The sequence below is a fragment of the Cetorhinus maximus genome, chromosome 8, assembly GCF_964194155.1.
Source record: "Cetorhinus maximus chromosome 8, sCetMax3.hap1.1, whole genome shotgun sequence".
Classification (NCBI taxonomy): domain Eukaryota; kingdom Metazoa; phylum Chordata; class Chondrichthyes; order Lamniformes; family Cetorhinidae; genus Cetorhinus; species Cetorhinus maximus.
In genome coordinates, this window is record NC_135886.1 from 52,173,573 (window position 1) to 52,194,316 (window position 20,744).

General features: G+C 43.1%; 1 long non-coding RNA gene across 1 annotated transcript; it reads right to left on the reverse strand.

The window, feature by feature from the left end:
* Positions 1-278: 278 nt before the first annotated feature.
* LOC144683626 (uncharacterized) lies at positions 279-11,378 on the reverse strand. Its single transcript, XR_013577305.1, has 4 exons — positions 11,235-11,378; positions 5,837-5,901; positions 4,737-4,997; positions 279-2,027 (listed from the first exon to the last, which is right to left on the reverse strand). It is a non-coding gene; the product is annotated as an uncharacterized LOC144683626 (long non-coding RNA).
* Between the last annotated feature and the right edge of the window lie 9,366 nt (positions 11,379-20,744).

A 20,744-nucleotide genomic window follows, 5' to 3' on the forward strand; every position in this document is an offset into this window, starting at 1 on the left:
CCAAGAGTGATAATCTAGCCCCAGGTGTCCATGTGTCCCTCCTCCTGTATCAGCCTTGTGGATGCTATGGGGGGTGCCCCAAAATTGAATTCCTACATTTTGAAATGAGGTATATTAAGGATCCACTGCCACAGTCCTGTTTCACAAGTTTACCTTGAGCAGCAGGTCACAACCAATCCCTGTTAGAACTTCATTGTGTTTCCACTCTAACTGCCCTGTCATGTTAGCAGTGAGATGAAAGATTGTTCTTGATGTGGACAATAACAATCTGAACTTGATTCGTTATTTCAATCTTTAAAGTTTTATTTGATTCAACAGGAGTAAAATGTCCTGATATCAGTGCTCAATAACAAATATAGTTCCATCTACTTTTAATTAGCTCACATATTTGAAGAGAACTTCTCTTCAGAAACCCCATGTACTTTATCACAAAGGCTTCCCACAATCTCTAAACCCGAGTTACAATTCCAATCTGGCTCTGAATCCCGCCTACTGCAATTTCTTTCCTCACCCATGTTCACCGATGACCCCAGCACAGGAGCCCTGTCTGTTCACTTCAAATAGAACAAGCACACTGCCACTCCCAGCATCTCTCTCTACTCCATGAACATCACCCTTCAGTAGGGGAGATGGTGCAGTGGTAATGTCACTGGACTAGTAACCCAGAGGCCCAGTCTAATGCTTGAAATCCCACCAGGGCAGCTGGTGGAATTTAAATTCAATAACAAATCTGGAATTGAAAGCTAGTCTCAGTAACGGTGACCATGAAACTATCATCGAGTGGTGTAAAAACCCACCTGGTTCATTAATGCCCTTTAGAGAAGGAAATCTGCCACCTTTACCGGCTCTGGCCTACATGTGCCTCCAGACCCACAGCAATGTGATTGGCTCTTAACTGCCCAACAAGCCATTCTGTTCAAGGGCAATTAGGGATGGGCAACAAATTCTGGCCTTGCCAGCGATGCCTACATTCTATGAAAAAAAGGATAAAAGTACCTCTAAACACAATAAATAACCCAACATAAAGACATCACAGAATATCAAACATCCTCAGATAACTCGCCCTCCTCCCAATACACACACACAATAAGAAACAGTACTTGTGATAGAAATTGCCACTCTATGGCAATTGACTGAATATGGAACCAGGATCAGGTCTGCTGGCTCAGGGACCAGTTCCACATTCAGCAGCTTGCTATGCTTTTGTAAACCATGTGATATGGGGTACCACCTGCTCCAGAATAGTGTCACAGCTTAAATGAACCCTCCCACTCTATCGGCTGCACAGATAGCAGGCTGTTCAGATATCTCCCTGTGCCCTGTTATGTGGGTTGATAGCTGGTTACAGGAACAGTGCAGCTATCAGTAAAACGAGAATGGTTCAGCAGATACTGTGAACATACGGGCAACCCACCATAAACGCTACAGGGCCATATTTTAAAGTAAGTATCCAGCTACGGACTGCCTCTAGAAGACAGCATGTGCTGAAGATGGGATATGAATCTACAGGCACAATCTGCAACTCAGCCCATCCTCTGGTCAGGGCTGGTGGGAAGATTCCCAACTACTGACCCCTTCTAAACAGTCCAAGCGTTATTCTCAGAGCAAATACATAGTAAATTCTGGAGCTGGTGTCTACCTGGCCTCAGCAATATCACATTGTCTATCACAGGGACTTAATACATAATCTGTTCACAAGTCCTCCTCAACTTCGGGAAGTAGTGTGGAGGGCGAGTGGTCCTGGATATTTAACTAGTTTAAGTAATGGTGGTAGCTGCAGCACATCTTACAGTCGGTTTCTCAACTGACTGGTGATCCCACTTCCCGTCATCACAGTAAAAGACTGATGATTGTGTCCAAACCAATAGTGCTGAGTCAATCCACTCTAAGGAGTGTCAACAGAAGTCAGTTTTCAGTCTGTGCCATTCTACAGTTTCAGGAGATGATAGCAGGAAAATTAATCATCCACTCAACTTCCATCTTCAATCTGGACTTGGAATTTTCTCTATGTTGCTTGCTGTTTCTTGCTGAAAAGATAGATTACACAAAATTGGTATGGTAGTTATGCTATGTTATGTGGTTATGTTACTGGGCTAATAATTGAGAGTGTGGCCCAGATTTTCACCATGCTCAAGGGGCTGGTCTCATTTTCACAAGGGCAGGAATGGGCGTGGGGCCTGTTTCATGTATACACAGTTAATAGAGGAAGCTGGCCATTTAAATCATCAGCTGTCTCCACTGAAGTGGGATTTTTGTATGCCAAGAGTGTGAAACCCAGAGTGTGCAGATCAGATCTGGTAAGTGCTGGTCTGAACTCAGTGGATTCATTTGGACAGCCAGGGTACCCCTTTCAATCTGGTCCCAGGACACATTTGGTGGAGGTCAGGTGCCCTTTGGGGTAGGCCAGATGCCCTTTGGAATTGTTAAAATGTGTGTAAGAAGTGCATAAAAGTAGTAATTGGGTTTTTATGAATGAGAGGATTTTTTACAATATGGTGAAGGCTGCAGCAGACACTTAGAACTTTATTTTATCTCATTTCTGCATGGGTCCTGAAGTCGTCCATGGTGGATACTGGGTGAATTGGCATGGTAAGTGTAAAAGCAAAAGCTGGTGAGTGGAGGCATATGGGTTGGCACTAAGTTGGTATAGGGGCCATAAAGGGCCATGGGGTGGGTGTGGGCATAGGTTGGCAAGGAGGGTATGAGGTGTTATAGGGTGGGTGGAGCACATGGTTTGGCTTGGAAGGTATGAAAGGCTATGGAGTGGGTAGGGGCATGAGGTGGCATGGGTAGGCATGGATGGGGCATGGGGAGTGTGTGGGATTGAGGGGGGGGAGTGAGGTCTGAAGGGATGTTTCATGTTTTGAGCTTTACTTTTAAACTTTGGACACAATGCTGGAGCCCTGAGGCAGGACTTCCACCCAGCATCCACCTCAGTTCATCCCAGTCGTCGACCCCAACTTCTAATCAAGCCCAACCCCCGCCCTTGCCCCCGAACTGAAAATCCAACAGGCGGCTTTTTTTGAAGGCCAGGTTGGCAGAGCCAGGAATTCTCTCGTCTCTGTGCACCCAACCCGGGAGCAAAAATCTGGACCCAGGAATTCAAAGCCCACCATAGCCATTTGAGAATTTGAAATCAGCTTTAAAAATCTGGAAGTAAGGAGCTAGTCCCAGTAAAAGTGACCATGAGCCTGTCAGACCATTGGAAAAACCCCACTGATACGCTAATGTTTTCATTCATATCCAGTCAAGTCAATACGTAACTCCAATCCCACACCAATGCGGTGGACACTTAACTACCATTTGAAGGGATCTAGCAAGCTACTCAGTGGTGTCAAAACCATGCACTGGATTTTACATTCTCCCGCTGAGTGTGTTCTTGGCAGGGAGAAGGGGCACATAAAATATGTCAGAGTGTCTAGCCCACCACTTTCCCGCCCACCCTCGAATTGGCCCCTGAAATCTGCAGCCCACCCACCATTTGTAAAGAAACGTCGATTAGACTTGTTAGCAAGCCTATTGACCAGGATAATATGCTGTCCATGCCATAATACGGCTGGCATGGGCAAGCGGGCAAGAGCGAGCAGGCTGCTTTTTTGTGGCCTGGATGAAAAAAGGTGGAAAGGAAGGAAGAGCATCTCATTCAGGGGATTCCCTGTGTGCATCGGGGGGACCCCCCCAAGGTGTCACCACCCCCCTTCCTCAATGCCTGCCCTCCACAAACTGACCCCTCACCCCCTTCCTTGGGAGAAGATATACTTGCATTGGAGGATATACTAAAAAGGATATTGAAGATATGGGAGATAGTGCCAGATATATTTACAAGGAGTTGAAAGAATGCACCTATCAGGAAAGATTCACATCTGGAAAGTTAAGTGGAGACCTGCTAGAAGTCTTGAAAATTATGAAGGGGTTTGATAGGATGGATGTAGAGAAACTTCCCATTTGTGAGAGAGTTCAAGATAATGGGACATAAATATGAGATTACCATTAACAAAGCAAATGAAAATTTAGGAGGGTTTGATTTAACACAGAGTGGTTGGATCATTGATGCAGTTAAGGGGAGGCTTGATACATATGAGAGGGATTAAGCAATAGAGGCTTAAAGGAACAGGGTAGGAAGAGGTGATTACAGTAAAGGGACACTGCTGTGAAGTATAAACACTGGAATAGACCTAATGGGTTGAATGGCTTGTTTGTATACTATAGGTAATTCTATTGCTGAAAAAAGGGACATGCTGTCAAAGTTTTTTATCTTGCACTCATCAGGACAATTTACCAGAATACTAAATGTAAAGGGAACAACAATTTATACTCCATGAAGAGAGAGTGCTGATTAGTTGTCAAGTGGACTCTGATTGGCAGAGACGTTGCCATGGAGAATGCATCAGTTAACTGAACTGATAACTGGTGCATTCTCCATGGCAAAGTGTCTACCAGTCAGAGTCCATGTGACAACCAATCAGCACTCTCTTCTCATGAAGTATAAATTGTTGTTCCCCTTACATTTAGTATTCTTGCGAATTGTCCTGATGAGTGCAAGACGATAAACTTCGACAGCTTGTCTCCTTTTTCAGCAATATTCAGGTTCTGTACTACAAAACGACTGAGAATTCTGTGTAATTTCATGCTGAATATATTACAAGCTTTTGGATATCACCTTAGCAACTCTGAATTTACTCCCCCTCACCCACGCTTCCAGATTGCTGGCTGTACAAGATGAAGTTAGCACCCACCTGCTCACTGAAACTGGGCAGCTGCCAACATGTCTCCTGGAGATACTGGCTCCCGAAGCCAGTAATTCGTTTGACCTGATGGCCACAGATCCCCGCTACCTTCGCAGTAAAATCAAGTGTAAAAGCAAACTTAACAAAATCAGGGTTCTCTTGTGTCACCTTGCTCCTCACTTCATGTTCGATGTATTGGTCTGCCAGTTCTTTGAAGGAATTATAGCTGATGTCTTTGAAGAAGATGGAAAGCAATGAATCTCCTTGGAGCTGCCAGAGACAAATGAGAACTGAAATCAGGAACCAGTACAACAAAACCAGGCCAATCCTTTCCAATTGCTGCTAAGTCAATATATCCGGTAATCTAAGATAATGCAATTCAAGCAGTGACTAAAACTGAAGTTATCAGTTAGTGTACAATCTAAGTTTTAATAAGCTAATGAAAACCAAGTCATTATTGAATTATATGTGCATCAAAAGACTGGGTGAAAATACTGAATATTTGTTCTGTTATAGATATATATCTCAAATATATATATCCATTACTTACTAAAAGTCAGGTTGCTGCACACATTTCCTGTCAATTATTTTACTTCTTGTTGCTGGGACATTGTCACATTTTTGTATAATTTTCCTCCCCAAATTCCTCACATCCAATTTGAAATTGGGAACTGCCTATGTAAACATTTCACTAACTTCAAAACTTTGAGGTAAAATATCCTTTCAACCCAGGAATCCTCCAGGGTTCATTAGTTTCTGTGTATCAGGTCAATATTGATGAAAAGCTTCTTCAGCAGTAGCTCCCAGTCTCATGAGCTCCGCTACTGAGATAGACAAGGACATCAAGTGCATTGGAACACCATCACCTCCAAATCACACATCATCCTGACTTGGAAATATATCGTCATTTCTTCATCATCACTGATCAAAAGTGCTGGAACTCCCTCCCTAACAGCACTGTGGAAGCACCTTCACCACATGGACAGCAGCGGTTCAAGAAGGTGGCTCTTCAGTAGTTTCTCAAAGAAAACAAGGCTCCACAATAAATGCCAGCCTTGCCAGTGATGGCCAAATCCAGAAAATGAACAAAAGAAATTCATACATCTTACCTCTGTATCAACGTCATCGCCAACTTTTTGGAGTATTTCAATAATTTTGGAAATAGAGTTGTCCACTGTTGGGAAGATAAAGCGGGGTGTCATTAATACCATCCAGGGTGAATCCAGTGTAGAGATTAGAACTAAATCAAAAAGCCGTATCTATTTTGTGGGCCAGGCCAACCAATAATAAATGGAAAAGCTTCCCAATCTCAGAGCCTCTCATTCTCTTTTTATAAATGCTCTCATTTAAAGACTGTGAAAGATTAAATCTCCTGGAGCAAGAAAGTACCAAAGATTGAAATGTTAGCCGAGAATATTGATTACACAGCTTGCTATCCTGATGATGCTTAGAATCTGATAAACATAATTACACAGTAAAGAAAAAAGATTTGCAATTATGTAGCACCTTACATAATATCAGGACATTCCAAACCTCTTTACAGTCAATAAGGTACTGCTGTGGTCACTGGTATAATATGGCACGCTGGTAATGTCACTGGACTAGTAATCCAAAGGCCCAGGCTGTTGCTCTGAAGGCATGTCTTCAAATCCCACCGTCACAGCTACTGGAATCTAAATTCAATTAATATATCTGGAATTGAAAGCTAGTCTCAGTAATGGTGACCATGAAACTATCATTGATTGTCATAAAAACCCATCTGGTTCACTAAAGCCCTTTAGGGAAGGAAATCTGCCATCCTTTCCTGGTCTGGCCTCCACACCCATAGTAATCTGATTGATACTTAGCTGCCCTCTGAAATGGCCTCACAAGCCACTCAGTCCAAGGGCAATTAGAGATGAGCAACAAATGCTGGCCTTGCCAACAACACACATCCCATGAAAAAATTAAAAAAATACTGAGCTATAATTTAGTGCAGTCCTCAGTATTTACTGTCCTCCTCAATTTGGTGTCAATTGCAAATAGTCTAAATCATTAATATAAATTGTGCACAAAAGTGGTCCCAGCACTGATTCTTGTGGAACTCCAAATTTCCACTCTAAATAGCTGCCCTTTACCCCTTCTCTCTTCTTTCTAACTTGGGGCAGCTGCCTTTCCATTCTGCTACTTGTCCCCTGACTCCACGTGATCTGATCTTACTGGCACCTTGTTGAAGGCCCTTTGGAAATCTAGATAAATGACATCGACTATATTGCCCTTGACAACTATTACCTCTTCAAAAAATGCAAAGAAGCTGGCCAAGTAAAACTCTCCCTTTTGAAATCCATGTAGATTTATTGTTCAAGTGTAAGTGATTTCATTTGCCCCCCTTTTTATGGATAAACCTACACTAAGGAAACTGGTAGTGGTGGAGGATGGGTGTGTACTACTACCCCCAATCTCTCAATTACTTTCAAATGATCCTAGAGAAAAGGAGGATCCAAGAGCTCAGGGTAGCTTGGCAGCTGCAGTGGATTAGCAGTGCAGGGTGTTTCACTACTTTCACCCTGTGCCACAGTCCACCAAGGGCTGATAAGCATGGCTTATGCCATGATATAACTCTGGGGCACTGCAAGGGGTAGGCCTCAAGAACCACCTCAGCCAGTACAAGGATTGAACCCACACTGTTAGCATTACTTTGCACTCTTAGCCAACTGAGCTAACTGGCTCCACTCTATTATATTTTTGGTTTTAGGATGTTTTTCTTTGTTTTCCTTTAGTAGGGATTATTCTTCAGACCAGCAATATTAAGATCAGGGGCCTGCAGTTTCCTGGATATGTTCTAACTCCCTTCCTAATGATAGGAGTAATGTTAGTTATCGCTCAGTCCTCTGACACTACAGTTCCCTAACAGGTTTCTTAAATATGTCTAGTAATGCCTCTGCTATCTCTTCAGTAAGTTCTTTTAAAATACACTGATTCAATCCATCCAGAGCAGGGGTTTTATCCTCTTTGAGTTTGATTAGTTTATTTTATGTTTTTTTCTTTTTATTTGCAGTTATATAATTTCTAATCTCACCTTCTGATGTTCATGCCCATCTGATCGATCTCTCTGATAAATACTAAAGCACAGTAATTATTTAATATTTCTGCCATTTCGTTGTCAGAAACCATCTGTATGTAGAGTCATAGAGGTCTACATCAAGCCTGTGCTGGTCAAACAAGTACCTAACTATTCTAATCCCATTTTCCAGCACTAGGCCCATAGCCTTTTATGCCATGACATCACAAGTGCACATCCAAATACTTCTTAAATGTTATGAGGGTTTCTACCTCTACCACCCTTTCAGCAGTGACTTACAGATTTCCACCACCCTCTGGGTGAAAAAATTCTTCCTCACATCCCCCCTAAACCTCCTGCCCCTTACCTTAAATCTATGCCCCCCTGGTTATTGATCCCTCCATCAAGGGGAAAAGTTCCTTCCTATCTACCCTATCTATGCCCCTTATAATTTTATACACTTCAATCATATTACCCCTCAATCTCCTCTGCTCCAGGGAAAATAACCCCAGTCTATCCAATCTCTGCTCATAACTAAAACTCTCCAGCCCAGGCAACATCCTGGTAAATCTCCTCTGCACTCTCTCTAGTGCAATCACATCCTTCCTATAATGCGGATTCCAGAACTGCATGCAATAATCTAGCTGTGGCCTAACCAGCGTATTATACAGTTCCAGTGTAACCTCCCTGCTCTTATATTCTATGCCTCGGCTAATAAAGGCAAGTATGCCAAAAGCATTCTTAACCACCTTATCTACCTGTCCCGCTACCTTAAGGGACTGGTGGACATTCACGCCAAGGTCCCTGATTCTTGTTACTTCCCAGGGTCCTACCATTCAGCGTGTATTCCCGTGCCTTGTTTGTCCTGCCCAAGTGCATCACCTCATACTTATCTGGATTAAATTCCATTTGCCACTGATCAGCCCATCTGACCAGCCCGTCTATATCCTTCTGTAATTTAAGGCTATCCTCCTCATTATTTACCACCCCACCAATTTTCATGTCATCCGCGAACTTAGTGATCAACCCTCCTACATTCAAGTCTAAATCGTTTATATATACCACAAACAGCAAGGGACCCCACTGGACACAGGCATCCAGTCACAAAAACACCCCTCGACCATTACCCTCTGCTTCCTGCCACTCAGCCTATTCTGGATACAATTTGCCAAATTGCCTTGGATCCCATCGGCTCTTACTTTCGTCATCAGTCTCCCATGCGGGACCTTATCAAAAGCCTTGTTGAAGTCCAAGTATACTACGCCAAATGCATCTACACACCTGGTCACCTCGTTGAAAAATTCAATCAAATTGTCAGACATGACCTCCCCTTAACAAAACCATGCTGACTGTCCTTGATTAATCCCTGCCTCTCCAAGTGTAGATTAATTCTGTCCCTCAGAATTGCTTCCAATAGTTTCCCCACCACTGAGGTTAGACTGACTGGCCTGTAGTTCCCTGGTTTATCCCTTCCTCCCTTCTTGAATAACGGTACCACATTGGCTGTCCTCCAGTCCTCTGGCAACTCTCCTGTGGCCAGAGAGGTATTGAAAATTATTGCCAGCACCCCTGCTGTCTCCTCCCTTGCCTCACTCACAGCCTGGGATACATTTCATCCGGGCCTGGAGATTACTTTGAACCACTTCATGTAGGATGAAGACCGGTCATATTGATTATATATTGGCAAGGACTGGAGATTGGGAGTGTGGTAGGTTTATTCCTGTTTACAGAAGCCTTCCTTACCACTCTCCAGTGCCTCAAGAACAAGTGAGCCATGACACTGACTACAGGCTCAATTCCAAATGACTTCTATTAGCTGATCTCAATGGCAGGAGCACTAGGGGAAGTACAATTGGACTCAGAGCTCTGGGGTTTGACCAATCAGTAGACACTACTGAAGTGGGCATGTGTGAGCATTGGGGTGGGGGATGAGAGGAGGGGGATTGTATTATGGTGACCTCATGGGTTCTGACATTGATGATCAAGGCTGACTTTGATGAACTATCTGAGGACAAACAATACCCATGGAAGCAAACTCCTGCACAAAGTGTAAATCTTCAGGAGAGAGGAGACAATTCCCAGAAAACAAAAACAACAAATAATCTTAGACCAATTTTGGACATCTAAATCAATGTCACATGGATACATAATTGACAGAGGTGATCACAGATCTCAACCAGGAACTGTTTAAACAGATCACTAAAGTTTTCATCTCAATCTAGGGTTAGGCACTCGCTGTTCCGGCGTCCCATTTACACTGTCTTAATGCATGGCTAAAAAGAAAACTTGCATTAATATAATACTTTTCATGACCACCTGACATCTCAACTAATGAAGTACTTTTGAAGTATACTCCCACTTTTAATGTAGGAGATGCAGCACACAGCAAGCTGCTGTAAACAGCAATGTGATTATGTCCACATAATTTGTTTTACTGATGTTGATTGAGGGATAAATATATTTTTTTATTTATTCTTTCATGGGATGTGGGCGGTCTTGCCCATCCCTAATTGCCCTTGAACTGAGTGACATGTCACAATTTCAGAGGGCAGTTAAGAGTCAACCACATTGCTGTGCATTTGGAGTCACATGTAGGCCAGACCAGGTAAGCATGGTAGATTTCCTTCCCTTAAGGGAATTCGTGAAACAAATGGGTTTCTACAACAATCATTTCATGGTCACAGGCTAGCTTTTCAATTCCAGATTATTAATTCAATTTAAATTCCACCAGCTGCCATGGTGGGATTTGAACCCTCGCCTCCAGTGCAGGATTACCAGTCCAGTGATATTACCACTGTGCCACCGTCTCCCCCAAAGACACTGGGGATAACTCCTCTACTCTTCTTCAAGATAGTGTCACAGGATCTTCTACATCCACCCAAGCAGACAGATGGGGCTTTGGTTTAACATTTCATTCAAATGATGGCAATTCTGACAGTGTAGCACTCCCTTATTACTGCCTTCGTATTTGTATGCAAGTCCTAGAGTGGGATTTGAACCCAAAACCACATGACTCAAAGACAAGAGCATTACCAACCAAGCCACAACAGACTGATGGTAAAGTTGCACTGTCATTAGTGAATCCATTCGATTTTTATGTGACTTTAAATAACATGATTAGAATTAATACAGAGTTTCAGCCAGGTGCATTTTAAGGAAGTGCCTCCAACCGGAGAGCAGTCAATACACAAAACTGAGCAGCAGTCTACATTTTCAACATCTTTGTTTGTGTTGCTGCCATAATCAGAAGCTAATTAGATAACTGGGCAGTCTGTCTGGGAGTGCTTTGTATAACTGAATTGTGACCCCATTTATATAGGACCTGCTTACGATTCCGTTCTAAAAGGGGGATAGAGGATGCCTTTCTCCAAGATATTTACTCAGGTGAATGAATTCGGTGAGTACAAGCCAGGAGTTCAGTTTGTCCACTAGCTCATTTCAGTTATGATGATACATCATGCACTCACCAGATTCTCTTGGCCCATCTGTTTCTGGTTCTTCCACCAAGTTTCTTCCATTCAGGGTATTCTCATTTCCTTCATTGGACTCCACTGTCCGAACAATCCGATTCACTTCCTCGGATACCTGCACGTACAGATGCTCGGATTCTCGGTCTGGAACACACAAAGTCACACTTTGGTTTCAAAGTGGCTTTCCATTTGTCAGAAAACACTTTGAGAAGCAGGATTAGAAGTTGCAGGGCAGGAAAGTGCAGGATTCCTGCTGCCTTTAAGATTACTGATATTAATCTCTTACAGACGTCGATGCAAAACCTTATTTAAAGATTATGCAACATGTTTACTCAATAATTCTCACCTGTGCCTTCTCACATCATAAAGCAAATACTTTAGTGGTGAATGTGAATAGCTGGACTCTGCAAAGTTGGCTTTTAGAACAGAACTTTGGGATGGATTTAATTTTATTAAAAAGGTCCACCCACATCAACACATTTCTATTAAATCTTAAACTTGATATGATCCCACCAAGGTGGGTTCCAAACTTGTCAGAAGGCACTTTGTTGTCATTAACTATGCGACTGTCAATGAGTGGCTCCATTAGAAGCTTCACAAATCAGCATTGCCACCGTTCAGGAACTCATGTACATTTTTCCACAAGCTCAGTGAAACAGTTCCTTTATATGTTGTGATTCAGTCCCCAGCATAGCCACACAAGATAAAAACATTGGATCTGAGTCTAAAGATAGTTGAAATGTTAATGAGCTTTCTTTCATGTTCTTTCCTCAAAAGAATGTAAATAAGAAGCAATTTATTAACTTGTTTTCCTAATTGATAAACACCTTGTACTCTTTGTGCTGGGAAGTCTTTCTCCTTCTGGCTGTGAGCAGTGAGAGATCACCCACATTAACACTGACAGTCAGTCAGGTTTCTGAATACTAAGGGTCAGGGGTAGGGCTAGGGTTAGACTCAGACTCCAGAAGCCTTTAAAAATGGTGGACGAGAGCCGGATGCATAAGTCCCACCCTAATTTCCGCCAGATCTCATTTTAGGCCAAGAGGGAAACTATCGCACAGGTGGAAAACTTAAATTCAGCAAGGCCATTTGAAATTAGTGCTGAGTTCAAACAGACCCCACTTTCCACAGTGTGGGAGTCACAAATTTATGGAAGAGACATGAACACTCTTGAAGGGCACATAAGTTCTGTTTAAGTGTCATGACCTGAAGTTATTTAAATCCCCAGTCCTTTAAACATTAAAAAACAAGCTGCAGCCATCAGCTAGCATAAAGAAACACCCTCTGCTGGAGTATACTGATTAACAGGCCATCTGGTGTGGCTTAATAATACCATCTGTTCCTGTAGCTTCAAGAGGCTTCATTGTTGACATTTACCAAGGGCTGTTGTTACAATAAAGTCCTTTATGAATGCTTGGCTGAGTTTCAAAAGGTCCAGAACCACTTATCACAATGGTGGGGGGGAGGTTGAGTTCACATTTTGATAGACAGTTTTAAGAGGTTATTAAAGGATTATCTGTTTTTGATGTGGTTACTGAAAACAAGTTTGAAAATACAACAGATTGACCATTTGAGGGATTTAAAATCTTTGAATACGTTTCTTGAGATCCTTTTTTCAAGAGTGTATGAGCTCTATTAGATTGTTAGGAGTTTATTTTTTTACCTCCACATGGCTCCTGAGGTCTGCCCATAGTGGAGACTGAATGAGTGGCTATGGAGGTGGCATGGAGATATGAGGCAGCATGGAGATGGAAACGGGTCCCCCTGGGGTGAAAATCATGTGTGCAGGGGCTGTTTCCATGGAGATGATTCTGCCAAGTTGGGAGATTTCCCAACTTGAGCTTCTTCCCTTCATGGTGGAAATCCGGCCCTGACAGCAAAGATTATTGGGCCAGAGCCCAGGGAAGAGAAATTATCTTGTTTAACTCAGTTAAGATGACATAGGTATGTAGGAAAGGATAGTGTATTTGGACTGATGGGTTGGGGAAAAGGAGGGATGCAGCAGAGGTAGGCGATTGGATGGTCTCAATCTTAGCAACAACAAGTCCTTGAGCAGATATTCCTTCTTGTTGCACATATTGGTGAAGGAGGCAAGGGACAGGGCTTTCAGATTTGCAACAGAGTAAAGAAGCTCCAACTCCCTCAATCCTATTCCTAATTAAGCTGCTGGCCACCAAAATTCCCATGCTGGTTCCATGCCCAGGAGAGAAATCATGGGCTTGATGCTTCTCCTGTTTCTGGGCCACTTGTCCACCAACCCCCCTTAGCCCTTCCCCACTATCCCCAATTCTAGTAAAATCTGCGTCAAATACATTTCAAATAATAATGGCAAGAAGGAAAGGATAATTTATTTTTCCACACAAAACTTTGCACCAATACTTTATACTCAGAAAAAGCCTTTACTTCCCCCAACACTCAGGAATTTAATGTGATCAGACAAACTCTGAAACACTGACTTGCATTTTATTTTGAAAAGGAAGTGTAAAATAAACCCACAAGCCACTTTTAAAGGCCGGAGAGAGGCTCTCTGCATTTGCTGGAGGTGTTTCAAACACATTGACTAACACCGTGGCTGGCACAGGGACAGATCTAATCACTGCACCCCGCCTCGGCCTCCAACCTCCCTGGACACAGAGGTGGGGCGATGGAGGGATTTTAGGACTGGATCAGTGGAGCGGGAAGTTTATTAGTGATAAATGCTGGCGGTGCAGCCTGTGGAGGGAAGGCTGAGGGAAGGCGAAAGCCCTAGCCCCCAACTCCTGCCACTGTCTGACCCCTCAGGCCCCAATGTAACCAATAAGGCAATCTAATCAATGGAAAATGTAAAATATTTTTACGTGCCCCTGTGATTTTGTTTTTTTCTACAAATACTGTTCCTGCGATTAAGGAGATTAATCTTTAAATCGTCAGGGGGGTCGGCAGCTCTTTGTCTGCCCCGGGAAATGGGAATTAATGTTAGGAGCATTTATGTCCTTGACAGGGCAATGGAACAGTAATCGTTTACATGTCCTGCTATCAACCCCTTGGATGGACACACATCTGCCCTATGAATAGATTTAAAAAGAAGCCCAATTTGTTTACAAGCCGTGTCCAATCAATAACCCACTTTGTTCATTCAGCAAGGCAAATGATTATCAGATTCAAACATTCTGTATGTATTGTTTCATCTTGGGTTCGGGGTCCAGATGGGGTTTCTTTAGGGTCTGCCCGTTATCCTAAGAATGCTGTCATAAACCATTATCAGTAAAAACCATTCTTGTCTATTTACAGATCTTTATAAATCTCAGTACTCTACACAAGGTTGTTCTCCTGCTTCCCACCTCACTGGACTGCTCATCAGCAATTTCAACCTTATAAATGAACCTCAGCTGCAAGCATGCTTTTCTGCTCAGCAATGCTGACTCCTGGTTCTTTATCAAATACCAGGGTTCCCCAATTTCTTTATCCTTGTACCTTAATCTTGCTAAGTGTTGGCCTATTACTTTTAGTGTTGTCCCTCCTGGACCTTGTAACTGGTTGGAGGATGCTGTAACGTGATATTTTTAAGCCATTTAACTTAACCAGATAACACCGAAACACCTGCCCCAGTATCTATCTTGAATTCTGTGTGGTGATTATCAATTTCTAATTTAATGCTCCAATAATTATTTCCTGTTTCATTAACTTCTAAGAAGGTTATTTGTTTTTTCTGTGGCTCTTTCACTTCTTGGATTTTACTTGGTTTCATTGTTATCCCTTTCTTCCTATGAGCTATAGGAACTTTGGATCTGCAGACTATTTTAAATTGTCTGAACTTTCCACAGTTGTGGCACTTAGCTCCCCCTGCTGGGCATTCTTCCCACTTGTGTAGGGTTTTCCCACCACACTGAGATCGTCTCAAGATGTTGGTTGGTGCGCTTGATCCCAATTTCGCATCTTTTTTCTTCACTCCTTTCTCTTTTTTTGTCTGACATATTGAATGGTGTCCCTTATTTTTCTCCAAAGGACATCCCTTTCTCCACGAACAACCGCTCTGTTTAGCTTCCCAAGTTCAGTCTGTAACAATACTTGTACTGACTTTGTGAGAGTTAACTTTTCCCTCATTTGCAAAAGGTGTGAAAGGGTTCAATCTAAGACCCCAACCACTATACGATCGCATAATAACATATCTCTGAGGATCCCATAGGCACTATTCTCCGTGAATCTGCACAGGTTGTTTATAAATGAGCCCATGAACACACTCGGTTTTTGCCTCCTCTTATTAAATTTTGCTCACTCAATGATTAAATTTTTTTGAATGCTTAAGTACAAATTGAATGCCTGGAGGACGTCCTCTTTTGAGCTCGAAGCCTCATTGACACGGTGATTGCAATAATATCGTCTGCAACAGCTCCTATGGCATAGAGTGAAGTACTGACCTGATCCTTCTGTTCCTCCTCATGCAAACATGAAGCTGTTCTATATCTGGAGAATCTCCTCCTCCAATTTTCCCAGTGTTGGACTTCTTGTGAGCCTTCAGCGCTTTGAAACGATGCTGCGAGTGGCAATGTTGACTCCATGCTTACCCTAAGCTCTGATCTGTTTCTGCTTCAGTATTTTGGCTGTTTAACTGTGATCTGTACTCACTGCTGTCTGGGTGTCAGGTCTTTGTGTCTGCATTCATCTGTGGCACCTATGATGCTCTGTTCTCAGGTGGGTCTTCAATTTTCCTTCCTGTCTTTTTCCAAGGTTTCAGAGGTCCCTCAGGTCTGCAGTCCTCTCTAGGAGTTTTTCTGGGTCTGTCTGCTCTGTCTGCTGCCACCATGTTTCAGATTATGCATATAGACAGTCAACAGAAACCACCTGCTACTACCATGTTTTGTCTTGAGTTTGGGATCTAGATGGGGTTTCTTTAGGATTTGCCTATTACCCTAAGAATGACACCATAGATCATTATCTATCAAAACCATTCTTGTTTATTTACAGATCTTTATACATTTCAGTACTCTACACAAGGCTGTACTTCAGCTTCCCACCAGATCTCAGTCTCTTAGTTATATGACATTGCATCACAGTTATATCAATAGTTACATCCGTATCAGGTGCTCCTGATGTTAACCCTTTACTCCACATATATAATGCACTTGGCAGCTGCACATTGCTGCCAGCCAGTCCGCCTGCATCTGCAGGCAATTGGCAAGGGGTTTTATGCAGGCTCTTTGATCTTAGGTGTAGAGGCAAGCACAACAGTAGTTTTTGGTAAATTGTTGGGGGGAGCTTGTAAGAAGATATAATTCAGTCTAAAGTTGTTTTAAAGTTGTGGCCCCTGTTCTTATATGTAAATGTTAATTTGCTTCCACTGCCCTTTGAGGTAGCAGCAATGTATTCCAGATCATAACTTGCTCTACATTCTTTAAAACAATACTCCTCAAAATATAAGATCCTGAGGGGACTTGACAGGGTGGATGCTGAGGGGATGGACAGAATCATGTGCTCTCGCTGGAGGTGAGCTTGGAGGCGGGAAGAGCATGTAACTAGGTGGGGTGGTGACGTACCGGAACACTGCCACCTTCCCGCTCCCACAGAATTAAGTTTTAGGTAGGAAGGCCCATGATCGACCTTCTCTCCCTGTCACCAACTGATGATCACCTAAGGGCCTCATCTCACCATCGCTGGTATTAACCCAGCAGCAGGCGAGCCTCCATGTGGTGTAAACAGCAGCCAAAACCATGTGGCCAGCTTGTCATTCCCGGGGCTGGGGTGGGTCTCCCTCGATCGAAGTGCCTGATCGAGGGACTGAACATCGGGAAGTGGGGGCCCTCTGACAGCCAACCCCCTGCCCTTGCTGTCAATACCCATGCACCCCTCTCCCTGCAACCCCCACACCGTGAAACCTGCACCGCCCCCCCCCCACTTCCACATTATTTACCTGTGGTCTTGGTCAATCCGTGATCCTGGTACTCCAGTGCCTGTCCTACCAGTAGCAGCACCTGCCTCCCCAGTGGCACTCCTGAGCACAAAAACTTCTGGTTTCTGATTGGCTACCAGCTCTGGGTGGATGAGACTTCTGCCCCTGGGGTCTTGATTCCAGAAAAAGGCCCGTCAGTGATATGTGGTTCGGCAGGACTTCCCGAAAAGAGGCATCGTAGGTCTCTCACTGGCTGTCCAGCTGGTAGGCGAGGCCCCGACACCTCAACAAGATTCCACTCAATGTTTCCCCTCATGGGAGAGACTAGAGCTAGGGGACACAGTTTAAAAATAAGGAATCTCCCATTTAAGACTGAGATGAGGAAAAAATATTTTTTTTCTCTCAGAATGTCGTTAGCCTGTGGAATTCTCTTCCCAGAGAGTAGTGGAGGCAGAGTCATTGAATATTTTTAAGGCTGAGTGAGATTGACTCCCTTGTCAATCAAGAATAAAAGGGAATATAGGCAGGCAGGAAAGCATAGTTGCAGCCACAGTCACATCAGCCGTGATCTTATCAAATGGCAGACCATGATTGAGGGGTCAAATGGCCTACTCCTGCTCCTAATTTGCATGTTCACAGGTCCTGCTCTCATCTGAAAAATCTGTTCACTATTCTAGGATCATCTTGGAATGCAGTCATAATCCCTGATATTTATTCTCCGCTGCAAATTGTCTTCTTAAACTCCCCTTCCCTGTCTTGTCCAGTTTCACCTCTAACAACAACTGTGAGGAGTTTGTGAATTGCTTTGTTACTAAATTCAAGACATTTTGATCAGCTGCCTCTCTTCTCCTAGTGCATCTGGCCAAACTTCCTCTAACGTTGCCCTCTACCCTAGTCCTGAACTTGCATCTTTCTCTGGTTTCTCCCCTGTCTCCCGCCATGTGCCCTCTGGACTCATCTTGTCCTTGAGACTCACCTCCACTAAATTGCTGATCACCCAACTTTCCTTCCTGGCTCCCATGTTAGCCAACATTGTTAACAATTCTCTCTCCTCAGGCACTGTCTCCCTCTCTTTCAAATCTTGTTATCACCTCCTTCCTCAAAAAACAAACACTTGACCCCTCTGTCCTTGCAAAGTACCATCCCATCTCCAACTTCCCTTCCCTCTCCAAACTCTTTGAGCATGTTGTCACCTCCCAAATCCATGCCCATCTTTCCTGGAACTCGATGTTTAAAAGCCTCCAATCAGCTTTCCGTCCCTGCTACTAAAATGGCTCTTATCAAAATCACAAATGACATCCTGTGTAACTGTGACAAAGGGGAACTTTCCCTCCTCATCCTTCTCGACCTGTCTGCAGCTTTTGACAGAGTTGACCATACCATCCTCCTCCATTGTCATCCAGTCAGGTGGGTCTTTACTCGCCTGATTCTATTCTTATTTATCTAATTGTAGCAACAGAATTACCTGCAACAATTTAGCTTCCTGCTCCCACACCATTACCTCTGGCGTCCCCAAATAATATTTTCTTGGCCCCCCTCCCTCATATTTCTCATCTGCATGCTGCCCCTCGGCGACATCATCTGAGATCAAAGTGTAAGTTTTCATATGAAGCTGATGCCACACAGCTCTACCTCACCAACATCATTCTCATAGAGTCATTCTAGCACAAAAGGAGGCCAATCAGCCCATTGAGCTCATGCTCTGTAGAGCAATCCAATCTGTTCCATTTCTCTGCTCTATCCTCCTCGCTGTAAGTTTATTTCCCTCATGAGCCCATCCAATTTCCTTTTGAAATCATAGCCAAAGCCATTGTTGAGGTCCCCATAACAAACTTTGTTTCCTTGCCATTGATTCCACCTCTCTTCCGGTCAATTGTTTGTGGTAGAGCCAGATGGTTCACAATCTTATTGTCATATTTGACCATGGGATGAGTTTCCAATCATATCTCTGAGACAGCCTGTTTCCACTTCTCTAACATCGCCTTACATTGCCCTCATTTGAGCTCACCTTCTACTGAGCCCTCATCCATGTCTTTGTTATGTTTAGATTTGACTGTTACGCTACATTCCTGACCAACCTCCCACATTCTACCTTCCGTAAATTTGAGATCATCCAAAACTCTGCTGTTGGTGTCCTAACTCAGACTGTTTACTTATCACACCTGTGCTCGCTAATCTACTGGCTCCTGATCAAGCAACACCTCAATTTTAAAATTCTCATCGTCATTTTCAAATCCTTCCATGGCCTCGTTCCTTCCTGTCTTTGTAAGCCCCACAGCTCACTGAGATAATCCACGCTCCTCCAATCAGGTCTCTCGAGCATCCCTGACTTTAAATGCTCCACCATTGGAAACCGTGCCTTAAGATGCCTATGTCCCAAGCTCTAGAATCCACTTCCCTCTCCCCTCCTTTACCTCTCTCTCCTCTTTTAAGATATTCCTTTGACCAAGCTTTCTATCATTTTCCCTAATTTCTCCTATGTGACTCAGTGTCAAATTTTGTTTCATTAATTTCTTATGCACCTTGAGATGTTTTATTATGTTAAAGGCACCATATAAATACAAGTTGTTATAAATTATGTGTTCATTATTTTACATTGCTATGCAAACATAAGTTGTGCTTTGTGCTCTGTTAAATCGGAGCTGTTTTTCTGCATTCACCTTTATACAAAATAAACAACTAATTGACTCATATTAGGCTTTGTTCCATCAAATATTTGTTTGCTCTACTTTTGAAAGTCCATGTGTGAAAATCATGAATATTGATTCAATTTGCAAGAAATAATATTGTTAAACCCCGCACACCCCTCCTGGGTGATGTGATGATGCAAGCGGTTTATAGAATAATACAAATCAGTTGCCTCAAATGCTCCGGCTGTTTATGAGGGTGAATGACACCACTAAACCTAAGAGGATATCTAGCGCAGACCTGGGTTTGTAACAGACATCCCTTCACGTCCTGGATGACAATCAGCAAGCTCTCGATCTGGGAACATCGCTACCTATCAACATTACTTGATGTGGTAAAGGTTGACAACCACAAGGATCAGGCAAAAGGATCAGAAATTTAAATGATGAGGAAAGATTTTGGAATATTAGAATGATACCGGAGCTTAGACAGTTAAGGGTAGTGGAAAACTAGCGGGAACTTTCTCCCCCGAAAGGCCTTGGATGTTGGCGTGCAAGGGCGGGGGGTGTCAGTGGGGCTTTCACGAGAGAGGCAGATTTTCATCAGGCAAGAGAATTAATGGAACATTCTGCAAATTTGAGTTGAGGGGCAGATCAACTATGATTGAATTGAATGGCAGGTGCTGAATGGCCTATCCCTTTTCCCAAACTCAACTTTTCAGGATTATAAGGGGTTAAAAAAAAATGCTGAATCAGTCAAATTTCTCATTTATAGTGAAATACCTGAGGATCAAGGGACACGGGATAAAATGACAATATTTGGAGTAAAAGGGGAGCTTAGGCTGAATGTTTACACAAGAGGGGTAAGGGAATGATTTATTAGGAATCACATTTCAAATTATAAGAAGAAACTATCAAAAAGGTTCATTTGATTAATGGGATAAGTGGCTCCAGAGTATTTATCCTGCAGGAAACCCATTCAAACATGTCCTACCTGTTTTGCTAGGCTTGCAG